The following is a 20,643-nucleotide window of genomic DNA, read 5'->3' as shown; positions in this document are numbered from 1 at the left end:
GTAGTCAGGCTCAGAAGGAGGGAGAAGAAAAAAAAAAAAAAAAAAAAAGAAGAAACTGTTTTGCATTAATCGCTTCAGTCAGTCATTAACAACAAAAATATTTCTGTGCTAGAGTCCGAGTATTATTTTCTGTTCACAAATGTTGGGGGATTTGCCTTGAAATAAAAGGTATTAAAGTTAGTATAGTAACTCTAAAAGAAGGCACAAACAGCAAACACATGAAACATTTTAATATGCACAAATTTTTTTCCTTATGGCACTGTTAGCATAAATTCTGTTATACATTTTCTTCCAAACCCAAAGCCATATTAAAATAAGTACACAGCATACTTTTAAGGAATTTAGTTTTTAATGACAGTATATTGAACAGATTAAGAAATGGATACATGAATTCAAATACAGACTTTACAAAGCCATTATACAGGAAACAACTACGTTTTATGGATTCACCTTTTATTTACTAGTGAAGACAGCTGAAGGTTAGAGTATCACAGGAGAATTGGTTTTAGTGTGCTGTTCTATATGGAGAAAAACAATGCCTTTTTTTTTTTTTTTTTTAAATATCAATTATACTACCCACCTAACTTAGAAAGCAGCAAGGAAGCTTCCTACTTGCCTGCTAACCTAGTAGATAACAATAAATTCAGAACATACAAGCCATCTCAACTAGTGCAGAAGGTCTAGTGAAAAACTTTAAAGTAGTTGAAAAATAAAGGTAGCAAGTCTGTTGAGAAAAAAAGTAGTCTCTTCACTACAAAGTGAAAGAGCTTATATTTTGTCTTTTGCAAGCCAAAATCCTAGGGAAGACAAGGGAATTTGCAGATGTGAATATAAAATTTAAACAGTTAACAGTATTACTGGATTGGCCATCTTCACAGGGAACCACAAACTCATTTGTCCTCATTATGACTTTAAATTGACTGAAGCCATTGGGTAGCCAATTCAAGACAAGATTCAATATAAAATTTTCTTGGATGAGGGATTAGAAAAAATAGAATGAGTAAAGTAGAGACCACATTGCTCTACACAGCTTAAGATCAACACCACAATTTCATTATTAAAGGAGGCACAATAAAAAAAAAAAAAGCAGAGCCATAATCAGCACCTAATCTATCCTTGAAGATTTTTTTAAAGGGAGTGGTTGTACATTTTCATTACCTTCAGTGGTTAGAGCCCGAAACGGTCTAACCAGGAGGACAGCATTCTTGCATTGCTCCTTTCTCAAGGCTAAGTGATATTACCATATAATACTTCACATATCAGCCCTGATTTTAGCCCCTCTGGCCTTATGCTCAAGGCAAACCAAATTAAAATGTGTTCTTTTACCTTGCATTAGCTAACTAATGATTTAATCAATTAAAATTTAAAATCCTAGTGAGAACAAGACAGTTATGAGTATTTCAGTTAAAAGTTTGTCACGAAAGCACTCTGAACTAACCACTGCAACTTTGTGAGAAAGAGTATGCACCAAACACTGCATGGTAATAGAGAAGGAAAAAAAAAATACAGAATTTGTAATAATTGCACAGATATTTCAAGATAATGTAGAGACCAAGATCCAGAATCAGTTATTTTAAACAGTGGGCTCCCAATGGAAGGGGATGGAGGGAGTTGAGGAAACCTGACAACTATACTTAACTGCAATTATGTTGCTTAGATTCTAAAAAACACTACAAAACCGACTCTAATCCAACAGAAAGTTAACAGCCTTCTGGAAAAAACTACAGTTATACATAATTTGCAATCCTCTAGTATCTAAGGCAGCAAACAACCAGAGAATTTCACAAGCCCAACTTGTTATCCCAATTTTCACTACTCAAGGATAAGACAACAAAAAGTAAACCGTGTCCTTACACATAAATACAAAAGTACCCATAAATTAGTTATAAAAGTATTTTTTTTTAGAAAAGTAATGTTACATGCACATATGTGCAACACCATACTTCAAACATTTGGAAATTACTGCATGCACAGATTCTTTTTACAAAAATAAAACCAGAACTAAATATTTTGATAATTATCATCTAAGGAAAGTTATGAAAGCTCTTATGCTCTTTGACTTGAGTGCAGTTCTCAACTCTTTCCAAAACTCAGGTCTTCTGTAAGTGATAGTCTTCTCCCCTTCCATTAGTCTTCTTTCATTGGCCAGCACCCTTTTATAACTATTTGACAAGTCTTAGTTACCAGTTGCAACCGTTGCACCCTAATTTCATCCTCAGTTTGCTGATAAGGGAGAGGAAAATAATATAGCCATGATCACACATGGAGGCAGGCATCTGCCTCCTAAATGATCACAGCCAAACTATTTCCTTCTTCTGGAAATACTTCTGGAGTACTTGGCCAAGCAGAATCAAGTCTCCATATTTACTAGCTATTGCCTAGATCTCACATTTTCCAACCAGACAGGTTAATGAGCTAAGTGATCTTGAGAATCAATATACTACAGAAATAACATTATGAAAATAAAACCAAACAAAACCCAAAAATCCACCCTACAAAAAAAGCCCTCAAAAAAGTCTTTTACATACAACAGTATTTATATCAATCTTCACAGGGTCCAAAAGGTTGAAGAGAAAGGTTGCCACACAAGAACACACTTTGTAGCTGGGTTTTTGACATTTTTGTCAATATTAGCAGACTTCTTTTAGCATCACTTTCTGCAATTGCTTGTATACACGTTTGATTAATTTTAGGGATTTTTATTTATTTATTTATTCCTCCATTATAACCATCACATGGTAAAAACCTAACAGAAGTTATCTATGCAGAAGTTAAGAGCTTGATCTTTAGAAATACAGAAAATAATTTAGACTTTAGGAACACTTAGTCATCAAGACCCTCAATACAAAACCAAGATTAAGATCACTGCAGAATTGCTGTATAAATTACGTTAATCAACTTGCTTCCTTAAGTCTTGAATTGAGAAATGAGGGGTGTCAAAACTAGCACTTGACATAGTGCATGACTGAGCCCTAAGAATTAACACAATTTCCCAACACTGACTTTTTTGAAAAGCAGTAAATCTCAGGTTCGATAAAAACAGATAAAGTAAACAGATCGGTCTCCCTCAGGGTTGTTGTACTAACTTAGGTTCCATACACAAAGACTAAACACTTCAGAAATGCTCTCTACATAATACAACTTTCTCAATCATTAGATATTCCTTTTCTTTGAAACAATTCTCAGGAGAGCTAGATTCAACATGATTTATAACTATACTGATGATTAAAGATTGACTGGCACTAAAACTGGGAAACAAAATGGTACAGAACAATTTGGTACTTACCTTCCCTCCCTCCCAGTTACGACAGAATTCTTTCCATTGTCTTAAACCAATTTGTAAGTCCCCAGGCTGATACTAAGAGGAGCAATCCTCCTCCTCCTCGTATTTCTGTTCCCTCTACTCTGCTGACTTAGCTGCTTCTGCTGCCACACATTAAGTCTACTGAGGAAATCGTTCTATTTATTTTTTACTCAGTTCTGAATTACATCAGTTTCCTGATCCTACTCTGTATAGCCATGGGAGTACTTAGGCTGGCACAAGGGATGCAAACAGGATACCAAAGTAACAGCTCCTTTCAGTGACAACACGGTCTTAGATCAGCCTAAACTGACCATGATATCATAACCTGCATGTCCAGGGCACAAGAGTTGCAAAAACAAGAGCAGAGAGACTAAGAAAGTCAAACACAAAACAAGCACTAACTCTTTGGAATTACAAATTCAATCAGCATGTTATTTTTAAAAGTATATTAGCAAGACCATTTCTTAAAGGAGAGAAAACACGTTATTTTAGAGAACATGTATAAAACGCTAGTTTCGTAAGCAAAAACATGGCCTCCCATAGCTTTAAAAAAATTCAGCTGAATTTAGTTGTGTACAGAGTCTGTCAGAATATTTATCCCCACAAACAGGGCTATACTTCAGACTCTTCAAACAAGCTCAACCAGGAGCCTCTTTTTCAGGGCAGATTCCTCCTCTTCTACCAGCCCGTCCATTTTCATATTTACGGTATTTTCATGGATCTCTGAGATCCACTATCTTTCTACAAAATTCAGTGACACTTAAACTCCAGTCTCCCTCTACACCTTGGCCCTCAGCTGTAAATAAGAGTACCACCACATGAACTTGTCCAGTTTTATTATGAAAGCGAATTCAGGGAGCTCTGAGAAACAGAGTGACAGATAGTTTGTATTTGTGCAAGGATGCATGAAATAACGCCTGAAACTAGGCAAGAGAATACAAGGATAAAAAGAATTACTGAACAGCTACTTGAATAGTATGGCTCCCACAAAAAGGAACTGTCTGAGGTTAAATAACTACAGAATGCACCTATAGAAGGGGACAAAACAAATCTAACATCTAATATCCTGGACTTTGTAAACTTAATATTGTTTTAATGGCATGTTGCATTTCAGACATACATGCACTACATTTTGTAGCTGGAAGGGTTTTTATCTTTTAAATAGGATGTCTGACCATGTGCAAAACAGGCAATAGTCTTTCACTCAAAAAACTCCAAAATCTCAAATATGAAACCAAAGTTTTTCTTGAACAGTAGGAATAAGTAAATCACTGATTACACTGACACTCCACACCCCTAGCATGCAATTACACTGCTTGATCAAAGTGTAACAGAAGATTTAAAGTAGTTTACTAGAGAACTTCCACATAACTTTAAATTATTAAAAATACTGCATTTCACATAGAAGCTGATAAATAAAAATTGAAAGAAAAAATGTTTTCTGGGAAGAAAATTAGGATTTTTTTTTCCCTTCTTTTTAAAGAAGCTTGAAAGGTCCTAAAACTTAAGAATTACTGTGCTACATTTCATACAGCACTACCCATAAGAGCAGCACTCATATTAAAACTGCATTTTATTGTCTCAACTGCACAGAAAACCTGACTTAAAGACAATCTTTATGTTGATCAAACATATTTCTCTTAGCCAGTGAGGACAAAGGAGGGAAGTTATTAGAGCAGTTTGCGCAGGTAAAATTGCATATGCAACCTAAAGGTTATATAATAACTACATATAGGATTTCATAGTCTTATTTTATTAATAAATCCTGATATGCAGCATTTGGAATATTTGTCCAACATCTCAAACCTAGCAAAACATATCAAACGGAAAGAGGCACGAAACCTGAATGGTAAAGCACGTAAGACTGATTAAAGGACTTCTCTTATGCTGTTGAAACACTAACACTTTCCTGTACAACTCAAACAATCAAATTATAATGGATTTACCAATAAAGGAACACACTCAGTAAGTGAGTATACTTTCTTTCCATTTCAGCTGTTAACACTGTTTACTCTCAGAGCCTAGAAGTGTATTTCAAAAAAATTCAACCATGTGTAAAGCAATGCCAGCTGCAATGCAGTGCTTGTGTTTTGTTTGTCTAAAGTCCATTCAGACTTCGAGAAGGAAGGAAGGAAAGGCCTGCAGTACTTTTGAAAGAAATGCAATACATTGAAGCAGCTTGAATATACATACCCAGTGCACACATAAGTGTGAGCTTACCCTACTAGGGCATGTCACAAAACTCAAAACAATACTAAGATTATTTTTCTTAAACATTTTGTTTTAATCACAAGACTATTATCACACAAAAAGACTAACCTAATCTTCATTTTTAGATGTTTGTTATGCCAAAGATGAAGCAGAACACTGTTTTGGAAAACTAAAAAATACTGGGGAAGTGGAAGATTTGACTCATAACAGTAATTTAAGAATGGACACACCTGTGTAGCTACCAGTGTCCTAGTTCCTGTTCACAAAAGGGAAACTGAACGTAAGAGGAGAAGCCTTCACCTTCAGTTTTCAACAAATACAGTCTGAAACTTCATCTCATTCAGAACATCTAAACCATCATGCATGTAAAAGCATTAAGCATTTAGAAGAGTTTTAGCATATCCTTACAGACCTGGTTATGATGTCTATACACTTATTACAATTACAATTAATCCTTAAACTGTCAACTGACGACTGAAAGAATATACCTTGACTACTTGAAATAAATAAATAAATAAATATATATTTTAAAAAAAAACCAATCTTTATTTTGCAAATTAAAGTCTCAAGCAAGATTCTCTCTCTAGTAAGCTGTGCAGTGAGATAGTGTCACTGGTCATATCAGGATCACACATGTTTCAAAGATACACCACTTTTAAAGATCCTGTAGAATAAAAAATAATTGGAAGACTTAAAAAAATTAGAAACACCAGCTCTAGTACGTTAATAGAAAACCTTTACTTCATAAAATAAGTCCAAGTTAAAGACACAGAAAAAAAGATTTCAACAACTAGTTAATACTAGTGTACATTTGAACAATATTTGCCAATAAAGAAGGTAATTTTCTGCAGAACCTTATGAACAGTCAGTTAAACATCAAGTCAGTAACTACAGCACTTAAAATAACAATGGTATTAAGATGTTTCCTGGAGGTTCCCTTTTTTATAGATCTTTTCCATTTGAGCTGATGATCATTTCTTGCTCAACTAATACTTTTTTCAAAGGCTCATCTGATCACTTTCTGATTGCTTTTCAACAGCGATTCTTAACCACTAGAAAAGTGACATCCTTGAGCAATTGTCCCACGAGAGTGGCGGACACAAGAAAGCCAGCTAGCTCTAAGGAGCGACCTGGCAGGTTAATGCCACAACTGACAGATACAAGAGATTTACTCATCCATAAGCCCCCTTCAGTCCTGCAAAGCCTCCTTCAGTCCTGCAATGGGTACAGCAAAGACTAGGCTTGCAAAACTCTCTCCTTCCCTGAATCTGCCCTTCCTCTTTACCACCACATCACCCCCCAGTTATTCAAAGTTTGCTTCTTTTCACTACAGGGTCAAGTATTGTCAAGTTCCATCAGCTTCTCTGAACAACTTACAGAAAATCCAGCCTTCAATTTCCTCCTCTCCTATGCTAGGGTCAAACTTCTAAGCCACAACTTAAACTCAGTATAAGATTGCCTTCATTCTGTCATTATTCCTTACTAGAAATTTTTCATGGAATCATTTTTTCTTGTGCTAGGATTTTTATAGCCACTCTCCTAACCAATACAGTATTCAGGAATACTAGAGTAATGAAACTCATACAACTCATGAATGTGTTTTTAAAGAATAACACCCTCTAAATTTCATGGTCTGGAAACAAAGTAAATCAATTGTCCATAGACTTCTATTCTATATTCTATACTTATATTCTATATTCTACTTTGTGTTCAGTTTTGGGCCCCTCACTACAAGAAGGGCATCGAGGTACTAGAGCGCGTCCAAAGAAGGGCAACGAGGCTGGTGAAGGGTCTAGAGAGCAAGTCTTATGAGGAGCGGCTGAGGGAGCTGCGGTTGTTTAGTCTGGAGAAGAGGAGGTTGAGGGGAGACCTTATTGCTCTCTACAACTACCTGAAAGGAGGCTGTAGTGAGGTGGGGGTCGGTCTCATCTTCCAAGTAACAAGTGATAGGACAAGAGGAAACAGCCTCAAGCTGCGCCAGGGGAGGTTTGAAAAACTTCTTCATTCCTGAAAGAGTAGTCAGGCATTGGAACAGGCTGCCCAGGGAAGTGGTTGAGTCTCCATCCCTGGAGGTATTTAAAAGACGGGTAGACGTGGTGCTTAAGGACATGGTGTAGTGGTGGACTTGGCAGTGATAGGTTAACGGTTGGACTCGATGATCTTAAGGGTCTTTTCCAACCATGACGATTCCATGATTCTATCCAGTACACAGAAGCCAGCAGCAGGGGGGGTGGGGGGGAAAGGAAAAAAAAAAGTCAATTGAGACAAGTCCAAAAAAAGTTAGAAGCCACTAAAAATGATGGATTCAAACTCTGTTACAAAGAACATCCTCCTCAAAGACTAAAACATACGTGTCTAAGAATCAGAAACTAAATAAAATGGGTTTTTTTGCAACAACAAAAGTAAGTGCCTTATAAGTTTATAATTCATTGACCACTCTTGTACTCAAGTGTTCTTTATGCAACAACAGGCTTCTAAAATTTTGTTTCCTTTAAAAAGTTACAAAATACTGAGCACAGTTTAGTTTATAAATCTTTCTTTTCAATTTCAGTCCCAGAGGTAATCCTTCAGAAAGGTAAGTTCCTGACTAGGAATTTTTAAAAGAACTGTCATCTTCCTGGAATAAGATCCTATTCTGTAAGACTGAATGATTACTTTAACTTCAGGAAAAATGAAGTTAATCTGGTCATTATCATCAACATAGTGTACGAGAAATACTAAAATGCTCCACGCCACAGTGTCAGAATATCAGCCACTGTCCCTAATATGCCAGCTCTCCTTCTCCCCACACACCTGAATTTCTGCAGGCATTTTATTTTAGCATCATTGAAGACTCCTCCACTAGCAAACTGGCATTTGCACCTCACATGCAAATCATCAAGAACATCAGCAATCTAAGCAGACCCAAGTTCCAGCAAATTTTAGCTGAAAGCCATTAAACAGCCATAATTATTTCTTTAATCAACTGACAGTTAACAGGAATACTTGGAGGTACTAGATCACCTAACCAGACACAAATGCTCATTTTGACCTCAAAATACGCTCACTCTTTTTGGCTCCAAGTTATTCTATCTTCACCAATATCAATATAATTCTACTGAGAAATTACAGTCTTTCCATTCAAACATCATATTGAATGCCATCACTCAAGACAATTGAGTAGCCAAGTAAATAAATAGCCAAGTAAATTGCCAAGTAAAACATAAGCAGCAAAAGTATTTCTTACTACTCATAAACACTTATTATTCTATGAAGAGTCTGGATAGCATATTTCAACTGCATCCCTTTAGCAGGTCGAATAATCTATGAAACATGTTTGAGCAATAGCTCCCAAGACTCTGAGGCACTCATGTTTCTAATAATAATTTAAGAAAGCTCTGCAAACAAATGTAAATGAAACTAAGTTCTCTTTACAGTTATGACTGTTTGGAAACATAAGTATCCTTCCTCAAGATGTACTTCCTAAAGATCAAGTAATGTAAAATAAAACTAAGAATCCTACATCTATTTTCTTAGCAGACTTCCTATGAGACTTTAATTAGTTTCACATCAGTTTTTCCAATAAATAAGAATATTAGTGTTCATGTGCCTTTTACAGAAAAAAGTTAATACAGGATGTTAAATAGTTTTACATGTCAACATATGGTCACTTTCAATGGGACTACAGAAAACTGCAAGAACCCAAGTTATGCAGTTTAATTTGCCAATACATAGTTTGGTCAATGCAAAAATTTAACACAAAATACCTCCTACATTCATCTCCAGTCAGTGTTTCTTTATCAAACCACTTGGCAGGTCTCTGCCACAATATTCACAACAGGACAAACATCAAAGTTAGCTTTCTTTAATGTCCAAAATGGATTGCTGCTGAAAGCCTCTCACACACATTACCAAATGAAGGAAGAGTAAACAAGGGGAGAGTGAGGAGGAGAAAAACCTCCCAAATTTCTTTATCATTTAACACAGCAGAGTTGAGAGCATCTACCTAAGCAAACCAGTTTCCTTAACATGTCTTTCACGGGCCTAGTCCTTTCACTGCCTCAATAATTTTTATAAAGTCACACAATCTTTCACAAAATATTGGGAATAAATAGAGGACATAATAAATGTCCTCTGTTTTTGCAGAGTACATTCTTTATTGGCCACATACAGCAGCCAAAAATCAATTTTTTTCTTCTTTCACAGATGGAAAGAAATTCTTATTAGACTACTGTTTGGTAAGAAATTATTGAAGTTTTGCATTTTTAAAATCAATTAAGTCATGGTATTTTTCAAAAGTCTGTGCTGGAAAAAATCCACAACACAATTGCGACACCAATGCCAAAAGCTGAACTCCTGCCAAAAGTATCAGCTATCAACTGTAAGTATTCCCTCCCTCAATTAACAAGACTGTATATAGTATTTCCTATGTAAACTTTCTATTTTGGAACATTTTGTACGTTATTCCAGTACAAAATGCTTAACAGAAGCAAAGCTTGTGAGCAGTATCTTCTCTTTGGACAAACTACTGACCACAGATACAGACAAGCTTGTGGACAAGCCAGAGCCCAATCACCAGGTTCGATAAGCAACAGCAAAATACAGTGTAACCACAGATTAGATTGTGTTTTAACCACTTGAGAAATACTCTTGATCATCACAGCTATGACACCACAGTACAGCAAGTATTTTGAAGACATTTAGCATCATCATAGATGCCAGTTTATTCATGAAATGTTCTATGTAAACTAATGCTAAAATAATCCCTATAAGATTTTCAGTCGGCTTTGAAGTCTCTGAAGTATTTTTCTGCCCAGACCCAAACTCTCATATATATTTACCCATATAATTTACCACAATAATCAGAGATTCAATAAACTTTTGAACATGCTCGTACTATCTCTCTGCATTACTGAAACAGAGATCTAAGGGTGCCTATAGACAGGTCTGCAGTTTACACACAACGCTATGTAATGGTTCTAACTTACAGCACAAACTGATTGCAAAACACAGACTAAAGTGCAGTGCAACCAGAGCAATTTTAAGAGAACTTCTTAAAGAAAGGTCAGGATTATGTTGCAACTGGGACTCTTAGAATTTACTCTGCAAGGGTTTTTGTAAGTTTTCTTCTGATTTTAATTTTTCAAAAACAGCTTCTAGCCCTGGACAGGCATATTCAACAACCCACCAACAAACTACTAAATTACTGTACTTTGATACTGGCTATCAGTAATCTGATTAGGTCTCTATTTTAGTTAATAAATGAAAAGGTCATTGCCTTTCTTAGCAGAAACTAGCTATGTTGAGTGCATTTCACCTATAACAGTACAGATAAATGAAGAGGAAGCCAGCTCTAAGACAGCCATTCAATACTGTGAATATGTAAGATTAATCTACAGTACTCTCAGGATCAAATTCCTGCTTACTACTGCAGTTTTCTCTGTAATTGGATTAGAAAACACAAAGCCAAAGGAGTGATACTGAAAATAAACAAACTATGCATTTGTGTGGCTGTATGCACTTATACACACACACACAGATTTTACTGGAATTTAATGTGGAGAATATGCTTGTTTCCATCCAAAGTAGGCAATATATAGCACTTTTTATTTTCAATCATATAATTAAGAGATTCATGTGTGATTCAAAGTCAAGGTGCTGGAAACTTAGTTTTACACAAAACCAGTGCAGTTAACTAAAAATACATTTATAAATTCTCTATCTTCCAGAAGGAAAGCAATAGTCTTCTAGCTTCTCTAATAGGATAACTGGAGTGAGGGAACCTAGGAAAACATGTTTTTGAACTAATGAAGACGCAAATAAAATTGATTGAAAAGACAAGAAGATCAACTAAAGCAGTCTAATATTTACATAGACCATATTTCATTGTTACCTTCGTACGGAATCAAATGTTTGATTTAAGATTTAAAAAACAACAACAAAAAAACCCCACACCCCCAAAACCCAACAAAACAGAAAGAAATCCCCTAGCTCTCTCAGTAGCTTATTCCAAGGCGCCAGCTCTTCATTTAAGTACGATGCCTTAAGAAAAAGCATGGAAAGAACATACAAACTTAATAGCAGTAGATTAGACTACGGAGTAATAGATGGCTTTTTTTGAATCTATTTATATTCTGCGTCTTCATGCAGAAAGGATTCATAATTTTTCATTGTACAAAAATTATTTCAGTATATTTTACACTTGTTGCCTGATTATTTCTTTGGCTGTTCTACAAAAAAACCCAAACAAAAACACCACACACACACAAAAAAAAAGCAGTTACCCAACTGCACACGTGTATCTGTCACACCATCTACACCCCCTCATTGGGATAATTTTCTTTTTTTAAGGTCAAGTTCCAGTTTGCTGTGTCATACCCCTTAAACTAAACAATTTTCTACTTTAAATTAAAAAGCATTTGAATGTGTCTAAAACCAAGGGAGGCACCTAATAAGACTGCCTCTGAGACTTCTTTTTGATTAGCCAACAAGACTGAATTCTAAATGGATCACTCTTCGAGATGTTAGTTCCAGCCCTCAAATTGTTTTTATGTCAAATTTTCAGCATTCTTTTCAAAATTACTACTAAAGAATGGGACATTATATTGTAATGTTGACCTTGCCAGTTCTGCACAGATCACAAGACAGAAATCACTTCCCAATTTCTATATTTGTAGCTCTCACTTATAAAGCCACAGATCATTCAGGGGGTTTATGTATTTCTTTTAACAGGAAACTCACAGCAGGCCTGGAGGAAAGCAACTCAGCATGTTTATTTCAGCACAAGTTCATCTTCGGATGCAGTTTCTCATTCTGTCACTACCATCTATATTTTCTACCTCTCTCCTATATGCATGAACCTTGCAAGTAACATCTTTTAAAAACCAAAAAGTAGTTACGCACCTTCGCCTACTTCTATCTAAAAAGATTATCTAAAAGACATACAGTCTTTTAAACTGCTGGGCATTTTTTGGAACACATCTAAGCTAGTAAAAAAGTTTTCTTTCCAATAAAGTCAGCACTACAACCAGTAAGACTAATTATACACTGACAGTAACACCAAAACACAGTATTTTAATTTGATAAGATTAAAAATATCTTTACTGTCAGCACCACTATACTGGTGCATTATTCCATTAAGACGAAGTTACATTGTTAAGTTATACAGCTAACAATGAAGTGCCACAGTTAAAGCTTCGTTAAGACACTAAATAGAACTAAGAATAGTAAGCTTATTCTCTTTATTATTACTAGTAGTTGTAGTACAAGAGCACAGAAATTAGAGTGAAGTTGTACACTTTGTAGTGCAGCAGGTCCTTACAATCACTATAGAGTGGAAAGGGAAGGAAAAATCGCAGCGTGGCAAACATCCTCGAGAATGTACTCTTCCTTTCCAAAACAAGGAACATCTATTTATTCTTTAGGAATATAGAAAGGGAAAGTATAATCCACAGCAGACTGTGAACACCGTGACCTGAACTGACCTAGACTGTTCTAGTGACGAACACACATGTCAATGTTGATCAGCTGCAGGTCATTAACAAAGATTTCCAAGGAACAGACAGAAGAAAGCAAGAACTACTGAAGTGTTAGAACTAGAATATAAGAAGCCATCTATATATACATAAGAGAATACAGTATTACAGAGCTTAAAGAGCTTTGCATCAAGGCAATGGCAACGTCAACAATAACAAAATCGAATACAATCAAGTTCATGGAAATACAAGTTATGAAAAAACAAAAAAGAGTAAGACAGTTCAAATACAAGTGTATAACGTAAAGTGTTTTAAGGGGGGCATCACAGAAAGTTGACGAGGAATAGGTACTTTGCACCTCCTAAACGCTAATCTAGCTTCCTGGCACATAATAATGTCAGTGCTCTCTAATTTACACCGCTTTATCAGAGAGTTAACACAGCCAGTAGTCCTGCTTTCTACCAATTCAACTGTACAAATCTTGCTGAAGCTATGAAATAGAATAGGTCTTATGAAACATGTTTACATGTTCTCCTTGAATACTTTTGAGAGTTCTGTTTGTTCAAGTAGGATCTTTTCCTTTCCCAGGGTCTCGAGGTGTATCCCAGGATTCTGTTCCTGCACCCCAGCGTCTAGAAGTTAAAGCACCTTGTCCTCAAAGCAAGCAAACAATTTTAGTTTCACAACTCGAATCACCAATTAAAGAGTTAAACTCATCTGACTTGTTACTACTTCTTATTCTCTACTTTGATATACTGTGATATCTGACATACAAGCAAATGCACTGGAGCTGTCTGCTAGTAAACTTAGTATCAAGCAAAAGATCGTAGTATTCACCTGGAAAATTGTATCTTGAGATAAAAATTATTTTGCATAAACAAACCACAGTTTTGAGTTAAATACTAGAATCAAGCATTCTCTAGCTTCTTATAGTGGTCACCGGTATAAAGCCACGGGGTTGGTTTTTTTGTTTTGTTTTGGTTTTTATTTTTTCTTCCAGAAGGAGTATTATAGGATCATCAACCTCAAATTTGGTAGTAGTTAAGGAGTGATTGTAAGGTGAGCAAATGGAAGAAACTTTACAGCAAGCAATCCATTAAAAAAAAAATACAATCAGAAAGAACTTCAACCATCTGGAATTTCTGAAGTTCGTTCCCTATTTTAGGATGATTTCAATCAGCATTCAGAGAAGCACAGTTTTTCAGAATGTTACAGTCAACTTATGCAGGATTTTTCAACACAAATATATACATAAACATGCACAATACCTTAAAAAAGGCTAAGAATGCACTCCATATCTCAGTAACATTAAACGAAATTTATCCCGAACCCAGAAAAATGTATTTTTACCCTTAATTGCTAACAGCAGGCTACCTGTAATCAGCCATTTTTATAAAAATACTGTAGCGGCAGAAAGAACTACAGACTGCTTGAATTCACACTGTAGGTTCAGGACTGGCCCTGAAGAACAGCCAACTTCATAATTAGCTCTTAATACCTGTTGGAGTTGCACAGATGAAGGCAGAAGATATCATTAAACTCAATATCCTGCTAAGCCATTGCTTAGGATAATTCAAGAACAGTCTGAGTGACAAAAAGTAACAATCAGATATGCAAACAAAGCTCTTGCAGGTCATACGTTTGTCCTGAAGATTTGTTAAATCAGTGGAGGATCCAACTTCCCTAGCCATTCTCATCATCAATTAGGAAAAAGAGATCATTATCACTTTCTCCCACCTTCTTAAATGACAAAAGGATGAAGAACACCCACCACTATCTCAAAACCTACTTTTGATGTGAAAGAAATTATTATGCCACCAGATACTTCACTCCCCCCAAAAAACTCCCCAAAGTGAGATTCCTTAAAGAGCCATTAAATATACATAGACATGATGGCAATGAAACTAAGAAATAAAATACATGTCCAGTGTTAAAAAATAAAATACATGTCCAGTATTAAAAAAATAAAAAAGTAATTCTTCACCAAGAAGTGTTATATAATTTATCTGCCACTTACATCTAGGCTGTGTCAAAAAGAAAACCTCACCTGAGTAACTGTTATGAAATAACAGTTCCATGCACCGCTTCTGAGTGACTTTATTCCAACTATTATTTATGAAAGAGCAATCATTACACAGTAAAAACACTTTCATCCCGAGTGTTGATAGAAGGGAGTTATTTAGGAACAATATTCCAAAAAAAAATTACACAACTAATATACTGATCAGTATCTTCCCATGCATAAACCTCATTGCTACCCAGGTATTTCCTGTTCAATTTCTACATGGATCTTTATGTAACTCAATGTCCTGCATTCTTTTATTGTCTTTTGCCTCTATGAGGCGAATACTGCAAGAGAATTATATAGAAACGTTAAAGATCTAAATCAACTGTTTAAAAAATAAAATTGGAAGAATGGGGCAGAAACAGAAAAGTGAAAACACTGGGGGTTTTTTTATGATGAACACTCTAATCCTTTAGCACCACAAACAGTATCTCAATTTTATAGTGAAAGAAATGAAATATTAATGATGTACCTACCTTCTTTTTGCAGGAGAATCTCCTTATTCCTATTTACCTTGAACTATGTCAAGAAATCTCCTTACTTCAAATTTCTGTGCATATCTTTTAGGGTAAGCTCTGCTATACAGCAGCTGCCTTTTAATTTACAATCAGGTCTTCTCTATATAGGTTATTCATCCACAAAAAGGAAGCAGCTCTGCACATTTTCAATTTGGAAGTCTTGCCAAGAAGTGTATGAGGAAGGCAGGATTTACCCACACAGAGAAGAACAGACTTTCAATCTTCAGTAAACAGGCACCTAAAGTTCTACCAGAGGCTATCTGCCTCTAACGCAGTTGACTAAACAGCTTATGGAAAGCCACAGTAGGGAAACCCTTGATTATGTCTAATTGCCCTCTACCCAAAATACACAGAACTCTCAATTCAGTGCTTTAAATTGCAAAAGGGACTTAAGTCTACAAAATATGTAGCTGTTTTCACCATTAGCTTAGAAAAATAATTAATGAACAGAAGTTTCTGGTTTTTAACTTCTATACATAGCTGTTTTATATTGAAAAGAGTTTCATTATAAAACAAAGGTATTAAATACTCAAATACTTTATTATGTGAATAAACATTATTTATTTGTACGAAGAAATACTTCTGCACCCCTGCTACAGCAAGCACCTTAACAACTTGCATGAACAGAAGTTAGCCATTTCAGATGCATATATTACCCACACACCTCATGGCATTTACAAGTATCACCAATAAGAATGTTTATCAACTTTTTACAATCTACTTCATTTTTTTTTTTTTGGTCAGCGTTGATTAAGTATCCTTTGGTTTTTTTAAGGACTGCTTTAGTAGTTAGTTAGGCTTAATTTTGTAATAAATATTAAGATACACCTGTAAGACCCAGTGAAATAGCAGTTTATCAATTATCCATATTTTCCAACTATCTAGAGTACAATCGACAAACAATGCATGTGTTTAAAATACACTGTGCATTTCACAACTGCAGCACCTGCCTTTCCTGTCCACCACCTTTGTATGTTCTATCACAATTAATGTCCCTGATATCAATCAGGGTTTGTTATTTAAGCAAAACAGTATCAAAACAGCACTACGTGTATCTTCAAACAATCAAACCAAAGCATTTCAAAGCTACCTCAATGGTCATGAGAATGTAAGAATGGCTATGTCTGGTCAGGCCAACAGACCACCAACCTCAGTATGCTGCTTCTAACCACGGGCAAACAGGCAGCTCCACGGGAGTAGCATAAAAACAGAAGAATAAGCTCAGAAAACATTCCAAATCCCTGAAAACTTGTAAATCAAAAGTATCCTGAGCCAGAGGTAATATTTTTGAATTTAGACATCCCCAGGGACTTCTCTTCCATGAACTCATCCAAACACTTTTTGACCCAAGAACATGTTAGCATCTACAACAGCCCCCTGCACAAAATTCCACTAATTCCTGAAAAGCCAGGGGTTTTTTGAAAACACTTAATTTTACTTCATGCTTCCTAGCTGCTGACTGAGACACACTGATTCTTTCCTTAAGGAACTAATGACCATTCTACAACCCTCACAACTGCTTTCACTTCCAATCTATCATCACAACGAATTATTTGCTTGCCGAAAGCAAGGTGAAGTCTATGCTATCAGAAGAATTGTTCCTCCAACTTTCAGAGAAACATTCCCAACATCATCCCCCCTTCAAACCTGCAACAAAGTAAAACAAGCTACATATAGCCAAATATTTCAGCAATTGATTCTTGCTATACTTCGTAAATACCGAAGCTTTGAAAAATGCTGAAACACTGCACAAGTGTATCTACACTCTGAACGTGGTCTCATCTACTTCATGATATTAACACATTTACATATGCTTACATATTTACAATTACATCACCTCAAATCTGAAAGATTCCCAGGAAGATACACACCTTTTTTTTTTTTTTTTTTTTTTTTTAAAGAATATCCTGTTGGGATGAAATTCTGCAATATTTATGAGGTTCTCAAAGTTCAGAGAATTCCTTTAATGAGCTGCTCTCCACCCCCACCCCCCCCAGGAGAAGGGGGGGGGCAAACAGAAGAGAAGCATGCAAGTAAAATCTGAAATCTGTGGGGTTTTGTGTGTGGGTTTTTTTGGGTTTTGTGGTTTTTGGGTTTGTTTTTGTTTTTTAAAAACACTTATGTAAAGAACACAAAATGGTAGATAACAAAATGCTCCCATAATGTCACTGAATAGTTGGGGAAAAGAGCACTTGTAAAATTAGATAAACTAGGAACTTCAGGTTTATGTCACTAAAGTCACGTTATATGATAGAAAAAGTATTAACAACCATATTAACCATTATGCACATTTGAGTTACTTAAAAGGATGCATATTGTTTATACTGAAATTGTATATACTTTGAGTATTTATGTTTCTTAATTATTCTTCCTATTCATTAAAACATTTGGAAGTAGCATTCTCTCTCCACACATTCTTGTGTGATTTTGAAGTATCAGCAAGTACTCAATCTCATTTTTATCTAGTTCAGAAAACATGAAGAAACTGCATATTTAAGACCTTTGTTCCAGCCAAGCATTACCAGCCTGTAAGCCCCAAAAGAAAGTGGAACTCTCTTGATTTTCCCCAAAAAGTTTCACGTTTTCCTATGATACTCCTTTTTGACACAATGTTATCTTCCTTCTCTGAGAGTTTCTGTAGTGCATCTCCAAAGTGTTTTCCAATCCACCTTCTTTTTCTTTTCTGAGACTACGGAGCCACTTACCTCCTAAAGGAAACAATTCTTTCTAACAAATACATAACATCCAACAATATGGGCTTGCTGTAACTCCTCTAAAGCACATAAACGTCTTAGAAAACATGGACTGAATTTATCTCAGTGTAACAGCTACCAACATCAAGGTCATTACATTGACAGATCAAAGTTACAGTTACAATTACACAACATCGTTACAGTGAAAATCATTCTTTCAGTGCACAGAATAGAGAACAGATCCAGCCTATTACTTCAAGCGATCAAAACACTATGCAAGGCCAGACTATTGCCTTTCAACGCAGAGCTGAGTAAATGCTAAAAAAGGCAGCCAGTATTACAAGTGAAGGGCTAAAAGTGTGCTATGGTTCAAGTACCACACTCCAGATATTTGACATTTCTGTACTTGGTACTGATTTGCACACACAGATTTGACAAATAATTACACTACTTCACTTGTGCACACAGACAGAACAGCCATGCACCTGAATAGCTGGAAAAGATAGTGTAAAATTATTAACACTTAAGATTCAAAGTCTGATGTGAATGTAGACTTAAGTCTACTAGTACAGGACCTACTCAGATCCAAAGGGTTGAGACCCTTTGTCAGTCATTACGGCTGTGGTATAAACCCCAAGATGATGAAGTAATGTGTACTTTAAATTAATTATAAAAACGTGTCCCATAGACAGGTAGAACAATAGAAAAAGAAGTTCATTACAAGATCCAAGAAAGAATAACCTGTTACTGCAGATCATCTCTCCCTCCACCATCACCCCTGTATGCAGAGAGCACTCTTACTAGGGGTGGGCAACTCTTCCAGTCACTTGAACTATGCAGGGAAAAAAAGGGGGTGGGTGGGGAAATCACTCAGGAGTCCCATTCAATTCATACCACAGATAAGGAAGTATCTTATTTTTTGGAAGAATAAAAGTCAAATTCAGAACAGGTAAATAAAATCACACGTATTGCTAAGTCATTTGGTTTTCCACATAGTTTTTGTAAAGCATCGTTTGCCAAATTATCAAGTTAACTTAGAAAGAACTTGTAATTGAAGAAACAATGTTTAGAGAGTTTACTGTCATGTTGAAAGAAGAAGGAAATTACCTGCATGAGGAGAGCTGCATCTAAACCATCCAACTCTCATACTTCCATATTAATTATCTGTTGTCATGCTACAGAATTTTTTTTCCCTTTCAACCCAGGAGGCCTCAATCATCAAAAAACCCACACTTGTGCATAGTATCACACAGATGAATAACATTCTCAGCAGTTTCAGTGGACAAAACCGTTGTTTGGGGTCCAAACTATTAAGGCTTTATTAGTCACAAAATATACTGGGACTTTACAACTTGAGCTGCAGAACAACAAAAAAACGCTGGCCTGGTAAACACGTCTCTTCCAAAAATATTCTGAACACATTCCGCTATCGGTCTTCACCACTGTACAGGTTGACATTTAAAATCCAAAGGTAATGCCCTCCCCCTCTTCTATCCTGGGCTTCCAAAGTTATAAAAAACCCCACCCTCATGCATACGCACTGTGCGGTGACTATGCTGTCTCTGCCCCATGACCTGATGCACACACGAGGTAGAGTGAATCAACACATATATAGCCAGGGTCAGAACTACTACGGTAGCTTCAGAAATAAGCAACTGAAACGTTATGGCCATGGATGACAAACAGCAACTACAAACAGAAGCAGCAGACTTGGCAAGAACACATCACAGTGTCTAGAGGCCACATGAGTTCATAGCAGCACTGTTTCAGTCAGAGCTTTCAAAGTCTCCGAACTGAGCTTCGTATTAGAGTACAGAATGTAGTACTTCGTTATAAAGAAAGAAGCCTATACATAAAACAAATATGTCAACATGGTTTTGTTTGCTAATGAACAGCACTAAGCAACTTATTTATAAACTTAGTGCTATATTACTAAGTCACTCGAGAAAACAAGAGAAACAGTCAATTGTTCTCAGCTAAAAATGCCCACCAATGTCCACCAAACTGATTTTAAAAACAGCCGTTCCACAAGGCTTAAAATGGTAAGACAGGCAGTAAGCGAAGGAAACAACAAAACCTCTTCATTTGTTTGCCTTGGTGTTTTTTTAAAATTCTTTAATTACAGTTGTAACAAAAATAGTGCAGATTACATGCTTATTATAGAGCTGAGAAGTCCTGAAAGAATTGCCCAGGCTCAGGTATAGTTCTTGGTTCTGAAATCTGAAAGTAAATACCTCATGAACGTCGGCTGCTGTTGCAGCATACTCTTAAAAACACTAATTACAGTGCAATTTGATGGAATGCCGCTTCAAGACAGTTAACATTCACTCAATACAAAAATCACCAAAAATTCTTCGGAAGCAATAAAGTTTGTTAACTGTTATGTCTACATTTCTGT

General features: G+C 35.9%; 1 protein-coding gene across 4 annotated transcripts in view; it reads right to left on the bottom strand.

Moving 5' to 3' along the window:
• STRN3 (striatin 3) overlaps nucleotides 1-20,643 on the bottom strand; it is a 63,166-nt gene that overhangs the window by 40,985 nt on the left and 1,538 nt on the right. The gene's annotated exons all lie outside the window — the stretch shown is intronic.

The sequence above is a fragment of the Platalea leucorodia genome, assembly GCF_965183815.1.
Source record: "Platalea leucorodia genome assembly, chromosome: 7".
Lineage (NCBI taxonomy): Eukaryota > Metazoa > Chordata > Aves > Pelecaniformes > Threskiornithidae > Platalea > Platalea leucorodia.
This window is presented reverse-complemented; position numbering and strand designations above follow the sequence as displayed.